Source organism: Chelonia mydas, chromosome 11 (assembly GCF_015237465.2).
Source record: "Chelonia mydas isolate rCheMyd1 chromosome 11, rCheMyd1.pri.v2, whole genome shotgun sequence".
NCBI classification, from domain to species: domain Eukaryota; kingdom Metazoa; phylum Chordata; order Testudines; family Cheloniidae; genus Chelonia; species Chelonia mydas.
In genome coordinates this window covers 49,905,784-49,921,049 of record NC_051251.2, presented here as the reverse complement: position 1 = coordinate 49,921,049, position 15,266 = coordinate 49,905,784, and the positions used below count along the sequence as shown (strand labels likewise).

General features: G+C 39.5%; 1 protein-coding gene across 3 annotated transcripts in view; it reads left to right on the top strand.

The window, feature by feature from the left end:
- The window catches only part of TFPI (tissue factor pathway inhibitor), a 243,495-nt gene that overhangs the window by 23,513 nt on the left and 204,716 nt on the right, over window positions 1-15,266 (top strand). For all 3 annotated transcript variants that reach the window (XM_043524808.1, XM_043524804.1, XM_043524805.1), the window contains exon 3: window positions 1,769-1,861. The gene's annotated coding sequence lies outside the window, so the exon portion shown is untranslated. The remainder of the gene's footprint in view (window positions 1-1,768; window positions 1,862-15,266) is intronic.

The following is a 15,266-nucleotide window of genomic DNA, read 5'->3' as shown; positions in this document are numbered from 1 at the left end:
TCCATTAAGCTTTCAGTAATGGTCAGTTAAACAAGGACATTTTATTTTTAAAAAGGAAAAACTGCATCATTTTGAGTTTGGAATTTATCAGGGTCTGTATGTGTTTGAGTTTGAGCCCTGTGTGGCTAAGATTGTGCATCCTCTCTATCTGTATATCACTGAGGCTATTAGTACAAATTATCATACACATTGTAAGGAGAGTGGTCACTTTAGATAAACTATTACCAGCAGGAGAGTGGGGTGGGACGAGGTATTTTTTCATGCTTTATGTGTATATAATAAGATCTTCTACACTTTCCACAGTATGCATCCGATGAAGTGAGCTGTAGCTCACAAAAGCTTATGCTCAAATAAATTGGTTAGTCTCTAAGGTGCCACAAGTACTCCTTTTCTTTTTGCGAATACAGACTAACACGGCTGTTACTCTGAAACCAATTATAAAGCTGTAGCCCATACCCTAATGTTACTCGAACATAGGTTTCATAAACTGACTTTGGAATAAGTTAAGTTTTACAAGTCAACTTTTGCCCATATGTTTTGTAGGGAGAAAAATGACCCATATGTTGTAATATTGTAGCCATAATACACATCTATTCAATATGTTTCAGTTAAAGTGCCCGAAGTGGCACAGATAAATGGGATCTGATCCATATCTATCTTTTTAAACAAAATACATCTTCTGAGTGTTGCAGACACTGGAAAAGAGGATATTCCACAGGCCCAGGGCTGCAGAGGCAAAGACACTGGAAATTCCCTAGCTTCCATTCTCCTATTACCTTCCATTTTAGAGGATATATTTCGCTAAGCAAGATATTTGTATTGTAATAACTATACTACATCAGGCAGAGCCAGCCACAGTTCCTGCACAGGGAGTAAAGTTACTAAGTGTCACTAAAGCATATAAGATGAAGGAAGTTGGAAAAGGACAGGGAAATGTTTAAATAAAAGTGAAGTGATAAATATGTACAGTTCAAGTGTGGATTTAGGCCAAAGAAGCATTTTCCAAATGTTTTAGCAATGTAGTTATTAGTTTAAACAGGAAGAACACAAAAACAGGAGCACAATACTAACCAGACATACACTGATTCGTGTTATGCTTGTCAGAACTAATCAGATTAGTTTGAACAGCCTGCTTGGATATGATTATGTTCTGAATCATGAATTTGCCTTGTTCAGATAATGTGATGTGTTCTAGGCCCAACAGAAGCTAAATTAAGAACTTGATTTGAGGGGAATAAAACCCACAAGAGAACTATGAACCAAGCCACTATTTTTAATTGGATGTGTCTGAAACAGAATAATAGTGACAGACTATCACTGAATAATTACAGCTTAGGATACAGGAGTGTAAGAATAGAGTTCATGAAAAGAAATCATGCTTGTTTGCCTTAAAGGTGAATTGTCAAAATGTATTGTAGCACCAGGGGTCTCTAAGGGAATCGGGTGAGACCACCTTGTCTAAAATAACTTTAAGGTAGCCAGAGTCCACACACAACATTCCCTGCCTCCCCTAGAACTATTAACAGGCTAGTCTATCCCTGCAAAATATACTTTTGTTTAAATTTTTCCATTCCCCCAGCATCTCTTTCAAACCCAGCTCAGCTAATTTGGGATAAAATATCTGTGCCTTTAAAAAACAAAAGCAAAAAAACCCAACTAATCATGATGTATTAAAAGGCCGGTGTGTGTGTGTGTGTGTGTTGGTTAATTTGTTTATTTTCTTGATTTCGTATTTTTGTTTTATTTTTTCTGTTTGTTTTTCTTTTAGAAACCCCATATCTTGTTTTGCTGAGGTGGTCCTTGGAAGCCTGAAGAACCAGCAGATTTATTTCACCACAAGAGACTCAAAACACCTGAGCAAGTAAGAAGGAAAATATTTGTATTTAAATCTTTAAAATTGTATGGGCCTGTGTCCCTGTTCTGGCTGATAGGCAGCTCATACTGCAAAAGAATGTGCACTTCTGGAATTCTGACCGCCAGAAAAAATAGCAGATGTGTGGCTGTAACTTCTGCGGCTGTGATTGTCAATGGAAAAAAAGTATGAGTCGTGTCTTGCTGACCTCCCTCTTCGGCCCTTGTATGAGAAGAATCTACACAGCGGTGCATACTAATACCTTTACAAATATTTCTCCATATGTACTACAGCATAAGCACTAATTTTGTGAGCATTTCTCTTGTCTGTAAAGCAGTATGTATAGCAAATACATGGAAGTGGGGCTCTACTTTCTGAGGGCCCAATCCTGAAAACACGAAAAGACATGAGTAGCTTTGAATAGTTAATTGGAATCACATGAGTAGGTGTTTGCCAATCTGGCCCAAAACCTTAATATACCCTTTGACTCCTGTCATAAATATAAAGGGAAGGGTAACCACCTTTCTCTATACAGTGCTATCTATAAAAGCCCTCTTGGCCTTTCACCTGTAAAGGGTTAAGAAGCTAAGGTAACCTTGCTGGCACCTGACCCAAAATAGCCAATGAGGGGAAAAGATTCTTTCAAATCTGGAGCGGGGGAAAAAGGCTCTTTTCTGTCTGTCTGTGTGATACCTTTGCTGGAAACAGATCAAGGATGCAAGCTCTCCAACTCCTGTAGAGTTAGTAAGTAATCTAGCTGAAAATGCGTTACATTTGCTTTGTTTTTTGGCTTGTAAATTCGCTGTGCTGGAGGAATGTGTATTCCTGGTTTTGTGTCTTTTTGTAACTTATGGTTTTGCCTAGAGGGATTCTCTATGTTTTGAATCTGATTACCCTGTAAAGTATTTACCATCCTGATTTTACAGAGGAGATTCTTTTACCTTTTCTTTAAATAAAATTCTTCTTTTATGAATCTGATTGATTTTTCATTGTTCTTAAGATCCAAGGGTTTGGGTCTGTGTTCACCTGTACCAATTGGTGAGGATATTATTATCAAGCCTTCCCCAGGAAAGGGGGTGTAGGGCTTGGGGGGATATTTTGGGGGAAGACGTCTCCAAGTGGTCTCTTTCCCTGTTCTTTGTTTAAATCACTTGGTGGTGGCAGTGTATCAGGTTTTTAACCTAAGCTGGTTCCCAAGGCAAGAAAGAAATCTGTGCCTTGGGGAAGTTTTAACCTAAGCTGGTAAGAATAATCTTAGGTGATCTTTCATGCAGGTCCCCACATCTGTACCCTAGAGTTCAGAGTGGGAAAAGAACCTTGACAACTCCAATGTTTATTTGTGGCCTTTAATAATTAAGTAAACTTCACTTTCATTGTAGGATATTGTAATAAGGTGGCAGGATTCATGTTAGTAGACTGGCTAACCTAGTGAGGAGGGCTTTAAACTAGGTTTGAAGGGGGCAGGTGATCAAAGCCCACAGGTAAGTCAAAAACATGGAGACCAGGGAGAAGGGTGGGAATTTGGGGGGAGCATGGGCTGTTATAGCAGGGATAAAGAAGAGACCAGACAGAACTGGGGGTCAGAAATCAAATCCGCATCTTAGATATCTGTATACTAATGCGAGAAATATGGGGAACAAGCAGGCAGAACTCAAAATGCTAATAAATAAACACAACTATGAAATAATTGATATCATAGAATCTTGGTGAGATAATATGCATGACTGGAATATTGGTATCAAAGGGTACATTTTGCTCAGGAAGGACAGGCAGGGCAAAAAGGGAGGAGGTGTTGCCTTATATATTAAAAATGTATACACTTGGACTGAGGTTGAGATGGAAATAGGGGACAGACTTGTTGAAAGTCTCTGGGTAAGGATAAAAGGGATAAAAAACAAGGGTGATGTCACGGTAGGGGTCTACTACAGACTACCTAACCAGGAAGAAGAGGTGGATGAGGCTTTTTTAAACAACTAACAAAATCATCCAAAACACAGGACTTGGTGGTGATGGGGGACTTCAACTACTCATACATCTGTTAGAAAAATAACACAGCAGGGCACAGATTATTCAACAAGTTCTTGGACTGTATTGGAGACATTTTTTTTTCCAGAAAGCTACTAGGGGAGAGGCTGTTGTAGATTTGATATTGACAAAAAGGGCGGAACTGGTTGAGAATTTGAAAGTGGAAGGCAGCTTGGGTGAAATAAATCATGAAATGGTAGAGTTCATGATTCTAAAGAATGGTAGGAGGGAGAACATCAAAATAAAGACAATTGATTTCAAGAAGGCAGACTTTAGTGTAAGCAGAGTCAGGATGAGCTCTACCCTGACATCTGGTGGCAAGTTGTGGTGGGTTGTAGAAAAGAACTTCAGGGGCTGATCTCATTTGCATAGGGACACCCACCCCGCCTAGATGGTCTCTTTGGCTGCTGTAGGAGCCCCAGTTTCTTTGTTATTGGGGCAGGAAGAATAAACTGTTATCATCCTGATTATGTGAATCAAGGACAGTGGAACTGTACTTGGCCTTTTGTTATGATGGAAGGACTCACCATCAACTAAGCAGCACTCACTAGGCAAGGGTTGTGGGTTCCAAAACCCAGTGAATTGAGAGAGAGAGAGAGAGAGGGAGTGGAGGGGAGGGGAGGGGATTAATGCCTGGTGGTATGGGCCCTGGTGAGGGTCCTACATGCCAATTGTACCTTCTCCACTGTGGAATATCAGAGCTAGTTTTGATTCCACTAGAAGTCTAGTTACAGGCTGCTGAGGTGAATTCACTTTGGGCCAATGGTGCACCAGCACTGAGGCTCCCCTACTACAAACTGAAATCACTAAAGAGCTGAAATCACTGAGTGTTGTGTTAAGTAGTGGGGGGAGGGCTGAAGATATATTGCAGAGCAGTTCGCGGGACAGCTGGAGCGACTGGCAGAGCAGAGTGGCTGGCATAGCAGAGCAGTTCGCAGGATGGCTGGAGCAGCTAATGGGATGGCTGGAGGGGCAGAGCGGGGTGGCTGGTGGAGCAGAGCAGTTTGTGGGATGGCTGGAGCGGCTCATGGGATGGCTGGTGGGGTGGGGTGGAGCAGAGCGGCTGGCAGAGTAGAGCAGAGTGCAGCCCCACAGAGAGGTGGGGCAGTTGGCTTCGGACCACGTAAGGTGCCTCTTAACCCCCCCATTTCCACCCAGGTTGGGAGGTAAAACTCTGCAGATAAACTTTCGAACTCTGGGGCTGCACTGACCAGGGACAGACTTTTGGGTTGTTGGACTTTTGGGACTTTGGGTGACTTTTGTGTTATGAATCCTGTGGTGGTGTTTCCCCAACATAAGGCCCACTTGTTTTTCTCTCTTATTAAAAGGCTTTTGCTACACTCAGACTCTGTGCTTGCAAGAGGGGAAGTATTGCCTGTTAGAGGCGCCCAGTGGGGGTGGTATATATTCCCAGGTCACTGGGTGGGGGCTCGAGCCAGTTTTGCATTGTGATATTAGAATGGAACCCCTAGATATTGAACCCAGCCCTTGTTGCTGCCAACTCTGATGGGCAGAAGCAAACTCTGGAAGTTGGTACATTGTTACATTAGCAAACTCTGGAAGTTGGTAGGTACATTGTTACATTAGCAAACTCTGGAAGTTGGTAGGTAAGATCCCATGGGAAGCAAGTTTAAGGGGAAAAACAATTGAAGACAGTTGGCAGTTTTTCAAAGAGACATTATTAAGGGCACAACAGCAAACTAACCCACTGCGTAGGGAAGATAGTAAGTGTGGCAAGAGACCACCCTGGCTTAACCAGGAGACCTTCAGTGATCTAAAAAAAAGAGAGTCCTACAAAAAGTGGAAACTAGGTCAAATTACAAAGGATGAATATGAACAAATAACACAAGTATGTAGGGACAAAATCAGAAAGGTCAAAGCACAAAATGAAATCAAACTAGCAAGAGACATAAAGGGTAACAAGAAAACATTCTACAAATACATTAGAAGCAAGAGGAAGACCAAGGACAGAGTAGGTCTGTTACTCAATGTTGGGGGGGGAGGGAATAACAGAAAATGTGCAAATGGCAGAGGTGTTTAATGACTTCTTTGTTTTGGTTTTCATCAAGAAGGTTGGTGGTGATTGGACATCTAACATAGTGAATGCCAGTGAAAATGAGGTAGGATCAGAGACTAAAATAGGGAAAGAACAAGTTAAAAATTACTTAGACAAATTAGATGTCTTCAAGTCTCCAGGGCCTGATGAAATGCATCCTAGAATACTCAAGGAGTTGACAAGATATCTGAGCCATTAGTGATTATCTTTGGAAAGTCATGGAAGACCGGAGAGATTCCAGAAGACTGGAAAAGGGCAAATATATTTGCCAATCTATAAAAAGGGAAATCGGGACAACCCAGGGAATTACAGACCACTCAGCTTAACTTCTATACCCAGAAAGGTAATGGAGCAAATAATTGAGCAATTAATTTTCAAACATCTAGAAGGCAATAAGGTGACAAATAACAGTCACCATGGATTTCTCAAGATCAAATCATGTCAAACCAACCTGATAGCTTTCTTTGACAGGGTAACAAGCCTTGTAGATGGGGGGAAGCAGTAGATGTGGTATACCTTGACTTTAGTAAAGCTTTTGATACTGTCTTGCATGACCTTCTCATACACAAGCATGATACAACCTAGATGGAGCTACTATAAGATGGGTGCATAACTGGTTGGAAAATCGGTCCCAGAGAGTAGTTATCAGTGGTTCACAGTCATGCTGGAAGGACATAACGAGTGGGGTCCCACAGGGATCAGTTATGGCCCTGATTATGTTCAATATCTCCATCAATAATTCAGATAATGGCATACAGTGTACACTTATAAAGTTTCCAGATGATACCAAGCTGGGAGGGGTTGCAAGTGCTTTGGAGGATAGGATTAAAATTCAAAATGATCTGGACAGATTGGAGAAATGGAAGTAAATAGGATGAAATTCAATAAGGACAAATACAAAGTACTCCATTTAGGAAGGAACAATCAGTTGCACACATACAAAATGGGAAATGACTGCCTCAGAAGGAGTACCGCGGAAAGGGATCTGGGCGTAACAGTGGATCACTGTTGCAAAAAAAGTGAACATCATTCTGGGATATGTTAGCAGGAGTGTTGTAAGCAAGACACAAGAAGTAATTCTTCCACTCTACTCCATACAGATTAGGCCTCAACTGGAGTATTGTGTCCAGTTCTGGGCACCACATTTCAGGAAAGATGTGGACAAACTGGAGAAATTCCAGAGAAGAGCAACAAAAATGATTAAAGGTCTAGAAAACATGACCTGTGAAGGAAGATTTGAAAAAAAATGGGTTTGTTTAGTCTGGAAAAGAAAAGACTGAAAGGGGACATGATAACAGTTTTCAAGTACATAAAAGGTTGTTACAATGAGGAGGGAGAAAAATTGTTCTTCTTAACCTCTGAGGATAGGACAAGTAGCAATGGGCTTAAATTGCAGCAAGGGAGGTTTAGGTTGGACATTAGGAAAAACTTCCTAACTGTCTCAGTGGTTAAGCACTGGAATAAATTGCCTAGAGAGTTTGTGGAATCTCCATCATTGGAGATTTTTATGAGCAGGATAGACAAACATCTGTCAGGAATGGTCTGCATAATATGTAATCCTGCCATGAATGCAGGAGATTGGACTAGATGACCTTTCGAGGTCCCTTCCAGTCCTGTGATTCTATGGTTAATACAGAGTTAAGGGACACATTTTCAGACTGATGCATGTGGGATCAGAAATAAAGTTTCACTTGACAATAGCAGCAGTGGGTGTACAATAAAAATCTGATATATATCCATAAGTGCAAAGAAATTCAGAGTTATGACTGGCACACGATTCTCAATCAGGTCCTCTGAATGAATGGTTCCATTATAAACATATATATCATTATTATTGCGGCACTGTATATGGTCTGTGAATCACCTACTCCTGTGATGGTCATGCCCTTAATGTTGTTTTAAGTAATCCTTTATTTTTTCTAGTTGTACCATAACAAAATCTGAAAAGATCAGTGTGGTTGAGTGACCAACTTTGTGGGTGTTGTGTAGATGGGCAGAGTGCAAGTTGTAGAACACTACCCGTTAGCCCATTGGACAGGGAAAATGGATTGAGTATAAATAAGAGTGCAATAGTGAAAACTCTTACCCATGAGGGTAATGCAGATTTACACCATTATACTAAAGGGGCTTGTTAGTTTCACATCCTACTGATCTCTGGCTTTAGGCTCTGTTTGGACAGGCAAAAAAATGTTTTGTAAATCATGTTAGCCTGTGCTAGTGTTAACCCAGCTAACAGGTCTGAAGATGTTTGCTAGCTATGTTTTAGCCTAGGAGGGAGCAGTTCAAGAGTGCTAGGCCTGTGTTTTAACAGGACTTTTCAGTCATGCTACAGTAGCTCAGCTGAGATAATATGACTGAAATACAGACCTTTTGGGCAGGTCAAGACAGGGCCTCACTAGTTTTTGAGGTATAGGAGATTAGTGAAAACGCAAGTTTTTTGTTCTTTGTGTTTAGTACGTGATACAACAAATTCCAGTTCTCTGGATCCGAAAGTTTATGCAGATATCTTTTTTTTTAATTATTGCAACCTTTCATGCTTACCTAAATCCGAGCCCCCCTTGAGATTTATAGAGTTGAGCCCTCTTTTAAGGTACAATATAGTTTGGTGTTTACATTCTTTTCTGCTTGCAAGGTTAGACAGCATTGCATTGTTTTGTATGAATAAACATGGGGAGGTGGGTGCTCCTGCAAGTTGCTTGCTAAAGTACCTTCTAAATGTCTTCTGGCTCACAATAGCAAGTCAACTGTATACTTGGGCTGAACAGGTACAGAAAACTGCAGGGACATGAGGAAACAGGTAGAAGGCCTACAAATGTTTTAGGCATTTTGCCTAAAGGACAAAAATCTGAACTAATAAACAATTTTAGAGAGACTCTGACAAGTTAAAATTTGCAGTACTTTATTTTAAGAAAAAATTAAGCCTAGTTTACTTTTCACTGCTTATGCTGTTTCTTTAATTTTGCATTTTTCTTATCCTTGGCATGACAATAGAGTAGCAAGTTTCACTTCTGTTTCTTAGACAATTTCTAGTTAATTTCAATTTGTTTCACCTTTTTTTCCTTTGTATTTAACAAATTGATGGAAACCTTTTTCATTGGGTCTTTAGGTTTTGTAAAATTTTATTTTTTACAATACCTACATTTGAGACAAAATTTGAACTTCATGATGCCCCTTTAATTACAGTCATTTCTGAAAGAAATATTCACAGCAATATTTCCAGAAAAGAACTGGAATTTGGGAAAAGGCAGGCTGAAGCTTAGATTTCTGGGACTGTTATAAAAATAAGACATTTCATCATCGTTCATTGTATGGGGTTTATGACTATTAAAGAAATTAGAAACCTCCTAAAGGCATTCATATACATATTTTATTCCTCTATTACAGCCTCATTAAGCACACTAACAGTAACATTTAAAAATACATTAGTTCAATGGTCAAAAATGACATTTAAGAACCCACAAACAAAAGAGAAAAAAATCACTCTACTAAACCAACCTTCTCAGCAAACGCCTGAATAACTACCGTAGAGAGGTTGTGAAATGAGCTTTCCATTGACAATACCTTCTGATCCCAATGTGCACGAGGGATTGTTAACTTGAGCATCCCAGTTGATCTTAGCTCCCAGGAGATAGGTCGTGTCTAAGGTACACAGGGCCAAATCATAAAGGGCATTTTGATTAAACTTTCTTTAGAAAGGTTTCTAAAGGCGGTAAGTGTACCCAGAATAACCAACAGCCTAATGGCTAAGGAACCCACCTCAGCAAATTGAGGCCTAGGTTCAAGCGCTCATGCTGCCTAATTTGTATCTCCTACACCACAGGTGAGTGCTTTTCTGGTGTGGGTGGGCCTTTCTCACTGTTTTGGGGTTTTTTTAGGAATTTTTCAAAGAGTCTCACTTTCATTCTGCATCAGAACAAAATCAATTTTCATAACTGCAGGGTCTTTTCTTTTTTTCAAAGCAGGATTGTTGTTTTCCAGACAGGCATCGTTCTTTATTAGCATGAAACACCTCAAAGATCTCAATCCTGCAAGAGGATCTGTGCGTGGGTGTGTCTGCATGAATTAGCTTGCCGGATTGAAGCAGGCAGCTCTATTCTCTACTTCAGTGGTTCCCAAACTTGTTCCGCCGCTTGAGTAGGGAAAGCCCCTGGTGGGCCGAGCCAATTTGTTTACCTGCCATGTCCGCAGGTTCAGCCGATTGTGGCTTCCAGTGGCCGCGGTTCACTGCTCCAGGCCAATGGGAGCTGCTGGAAGCGGCGGCCAGTACGTCCCTCGGCCCGCGCCACTTCCAGCAGCTCCCATTGGCCTGGAGCAGCGAACCGCGGCCACTGGGAGCCGTGATCGGCCGAAACTGCGGACGCGGCAGGTAAACAAACCGGCCCGGCCCACCAGGGCTTTCCCTGCACAAGCGGCAGAACAAGTCTGGGAACCACTGCTCTGCTTGGTGACATTTCCAAGTGGTCTTCAATCCTATATAGAGTGAATCCAATGTGTGAGTGACAGATTCACTGGTAAGTATGGAGAGGATCTCATCCAGTAGGTAAGGTCACAAACTACTTGGCAAGCAAAGATTTCCAGAAAATTACTGGTCATTTCTGATAATGAGACAATCAATAGGACTATTACATTGTGAATAATGGTAGCAAAAAATGGGCATCCCTCTTTGACTACCAGTGCACATATAATCTTAGTTCACCAGCATCATCTTTGTCTTCTCTGGACTGAGTCTCCACCATCTAGCTCCTATCCAAGCACCAAGTTCAGACACTGGAAAAGCAGCCTATCTTAACAGGATGATTACTTTAAAAATATAAGAATGGCATTTTTGGGTCTGACCAATGGTCCATCTAGCCCTGTATCTTGTCTTCTGACAGTGGCTAATGTCAGATGCTTCCAAGGGAATGAATGGAACAGGGCAATCATCAAGTGATACATCTCCTGTCGTCCAGTCCCAGCATCTGGCAATCAGAGACTTAGGGGAACATCCAGACCATGGAGTTGCATTCCTGACCATGTTAGCTAATAGCCACTGTCCATGAACATATCTAATTCTTTTTTGAACCCAGATACAATTTTGGCCTTCACAGCATCCCCTGGCAACGAGTTCCCCAGGTTGGCTGTGTGTTGTGTGAAGAAGTACTTTCTTTTATTTGTATTAAATCTGCCCCCTGGTTCTTGTGTTATGTAAAGGGGTCACCTTCTCTACACCATTTATGATTTTATAGACCTCTATCATATCCCTATTTAATCATCTCTTTTCCAAGCTGAACAGTCCTAGTCTTCTTAGTCTCTCCTCATATGGAAGCATTTCCATGCCCCTAATCATTTTTGTTGCCCTTTTCTGTACCTTTTCAATTTCTAATATATCTTTTATAGCTTTGACACAGAAGGGCACACAAGGTGGCTAAATGACATTTTTGAAGGCAATTATTGGTCAAAAGAAATTCTCATTTTAATAGACATTTCATAAATCGTACAATAGGGTGCTTATAAGAAAATACCTGATGTATTAGTGTTCATTTAATAAAAACTATGATTGCAAATATATTTAAAAATGCTCATGGTGCTGGCTGAGATACACAGAGATTTTGCTTGGCCACCACAGATAAAGTGATTCATTTTAAATCTTATAAAGTGTAACACACTTCAGCTGTTTTATCATTGATTAAACAAAGTGATGATGCAACAATTAACGCCAGGTGGTCAGGGCCAAAAGTCATCTGGCAGTGTTCCACTCAACGGAGTGTGCAGTTCAGCACTTTGTTGTACGGCTGAGTCAAAACTGTGAGTAAGAGGCACACAAATGCTCTCATGTGTACATGTGTGGAATTTATCTTTCTTCCATTGCTATTTTCTATGGAGAAATAACTAACATATACACTTTGAGTCTCTGATTTTATTTCGTTTTGTTGTTGTTGCAGATAGGCTTATTTTTTATAACCCGATATTGCGGATGTATCTAATGAATGCAATGCTATGTGTGTGCAGTTTTAGATAAATGATCCAGTACTGCTTTTAATTAAAGCTGTGTTGGAATTTCCATTTGAAGAAAATATTTTTGAGTTTCATCAGGAAAAAATTTACCCTGGACTCAAATATAACAGATTTTTGATGCGTCTAAAAAAATACTAAATAAGGTTCATTGTTAGTGACTAGAGGAGAAGGATGTTCTTGTGGAAACTTCAGGACTGAGAGTCAGGAGATCTAGTTCCATTCTAAACTCTCTCATAAACTGCTTGTGTGAGCTTGTTTTTTTCTGGTCCCAATTCAGCAAAAGACTTAAGCTCATGCTTACAATTAGACATGCTCTTAAATCCCACTAAAATAAATGGAATTTAAGCTCGTGGTTAAATTTAACACATACTGGAGTGATTTGCTGCATCAGGATGGTTTACTGACTTGGGGCCTTAGTTGATAAAATCAGCAGTGAAAAAATTTCATTGGGAAAAATACACAGGACCAGATCCTAAGGTGATGCATAACTCTGCTTAAATTGGTAAAGTGTTGCCAGTTAACACTAGCTGAGGATCTGGCCCATCCTCTGAGTTCTGTGCAGTTTATAAAAGTAAGACAGAACAGTAACATTTTGAATCCAGCAGCCTTGAAATTTTCCCTTTAAATTTTCTCTCTAAAAAATTGTGACCAGTCACTGGAAAGACGGACTAATGTGAGTTATGCTTCAGTTTTCTGGGATTGTTTTGTTTTGTTTTTTTTCTTCTCAGCTTGAGCTGTACTAAGTGCCTTAACACAATCAAAACATGAACTCTTGCTAAATATTTTTGGTGTGTGCCACATATAACTCAAGGAATATTTTAAGTAACTTAACAATCAAACTTTAAAAGAGCGGTTTCTGATAATCTATTAAATATACACAATTGAGAGGACTCTCTGAAAACATTTATATAGATCCTTTATAGAAATAAACCCTTTTTTCTTCAGAAATCTTTCCAGAATATGTTCCTTTTTTCTTTTGCAGTCTTGAAAGCCAGTTTTTAAATTTTTTTTATAATAAAGAACAACTTTATAGCTGTCTTGTGAGTTTATTTGCACATATAATATAAATGTAGAAATTACTAGTTTTTATGGGCCTAATCCTCATAGTTTTAAAACCAACAACAAAATCCCCACTGACTTCAGTGTTGCAGAATCAATACTTAGATGCAAAGGGATAAAAAGAAAAAGAATAATATTCATAATACTTTCTTGAGATTTTTCGCTTTCTTAATATGTTTTTGAACATTTTTGGTAAGGTGGAACTCCTCCAGTTTTGAGTTGGCGTGCAGTGACAGCAAATGAGCATATAAAATTACTGCAACATGAGCTGTGCCATATCTAGACACAAATGATTGAAATAAATTAAGACACCAGGCCAGATCCCCAGCGAGTGTAAATTGGCATATCTCCGGTGAAGTCAGTGAAGCTACAGCAAGCTGAGGATCTGGCTCACAGTTTTTACATGTTAACATTGATCTCTGTTGCTGAGATCCTGGCAAACTCCCATTGACATCAATGGGGCCAGGACTTCACTCTGTGTCTGGAAAGCTAAACTGTTAGTGCTTTCATACTTCACACACGAAGAGAAAACTTTCTGAGTGGGTCTATACAATCAATGGGAGAATCCCAGAAATATTACACAGAGTCCCCCGAATCACTAGGGTAAATCAAACTGTATAGCAAATAAATATAGACCCAAGCATGTCAGCCCACCAAAGCTTTGACAGATGTTGATCTACATATTCTAATTAGCAAGCACCTTGAATTAGCTCACATGGAAAATCTGCATTTACCCCTGGTCTTACACTATTAAGCTTGTGTCTGACTTTTAGAAATAGTGTTATAATTCGCCAGTGTGCATCCTTCCCAAGATTTCATATTTGATAACAGCAGATTGTTTCATTCTTATTGGGTGTGGCAAAGTGAATTCAGGTGAAATATTGGTACCCCTGCAAAGCCAAAGAAAAATGTGTTTTGCATGGGGGAAAGTGCTTTTCTTCATCTTGTTGCATAGAAAAAAAATGGGGTAATCTAATCTAAAAACCCCATTACTATATTAGTCAGCAAAGTGCCTGGCCTTGTCACTGCTAGATAAAATATTACCATACATATTGTAATTTTGCTTTCACAAGTAGGAGTTAATATGTGGCACTTGGATTGTAAAAATGCTCTTTCTTTAAGAATGAAATATAGTAAAAATCTAAAGACCTAAAACAAGGCTGTAGTTTTGTTGGCTTGCTTTTGAGTTCAACAATTCCTCCAGTAGCCATATGTATAGTAGAAAATAAATCTCTGTGCTAAAGAGAAGAAGAAAGAGGAAAGATTTTGCTACTGAGAAATCTGTGGTATCTGGCTATATTAGAGCTGGTAAGTAATTTAATAATAAAAGAATTCTGAACCACTACTATTTCCTGAATAATAGTGCTAACTTCAGCTCATTCTCATAGAGTCATTTTATTTTTAGTCACATCTGTTCAGACAACTCCAAAGTATTTGGAAAATATTTGTGATGGCTGTGACGATTATTTATTCATTTTTTTTACCAGAAAGTGCATTATTCACAATTTTTTATTTTTCTATTTAAAAATATTCAGTCATCCAATCAGGAAGCAGAAACAATACAATGTGATTAAGATCAGAAGTAAAATACACAAAGTGAACTATGGTTTGATAACCTACTATCTGAAAATTGTTCCCACAAACTATTCAGGGTGTTAGGAACAACAAATACATCTGATCAGTTTGGGAAGGATTAACGGTCCATCAAAGGAACTAGCATGGTCATGACTAGTTCTAGTCTGGACACTGGGTGAGTAATACATATCTTTTCATATTGTCAAAACAGGACTAATTTTCAAACTTGGGCATCTAGAAATAGCTTAAATCCATACTGATGCTCCTAAATATCTATTTTAATCACTTAACTCAAAAGTGAGGTTCCTAAATATCAATTTAAGTATCTAACTCTAGGTCGTTACATTTGAAAATTGGGCCCAAAAATGTGCCGTAAGTAAACTAGGTGAGTCAGAATTTGAATTGCATTGTGACTAAATTCTGATTTGGCCTCACACCTTCCAGTACTGCCTTTGCAATCAGATACGGTTACCACAGCACTCAGATTACCAAAATGCTCCTGTACTGAGTCCCGTGAATAATTCTGAGGCAGCACCTTTTCATGACCTCAGCCAAATTGACGGGTTTTTGAAGAACTGTTGCAGTAGTTGATCAGTTGTTTTAAGTTAGGGCTGTATTAAAATCCACTCCTGTTCTAGTCTTAAAAATGAAGATGAAAAGCTGCCCCAAACAGATTTAATAGATTTAGAGTGCTCACTAGTTTAC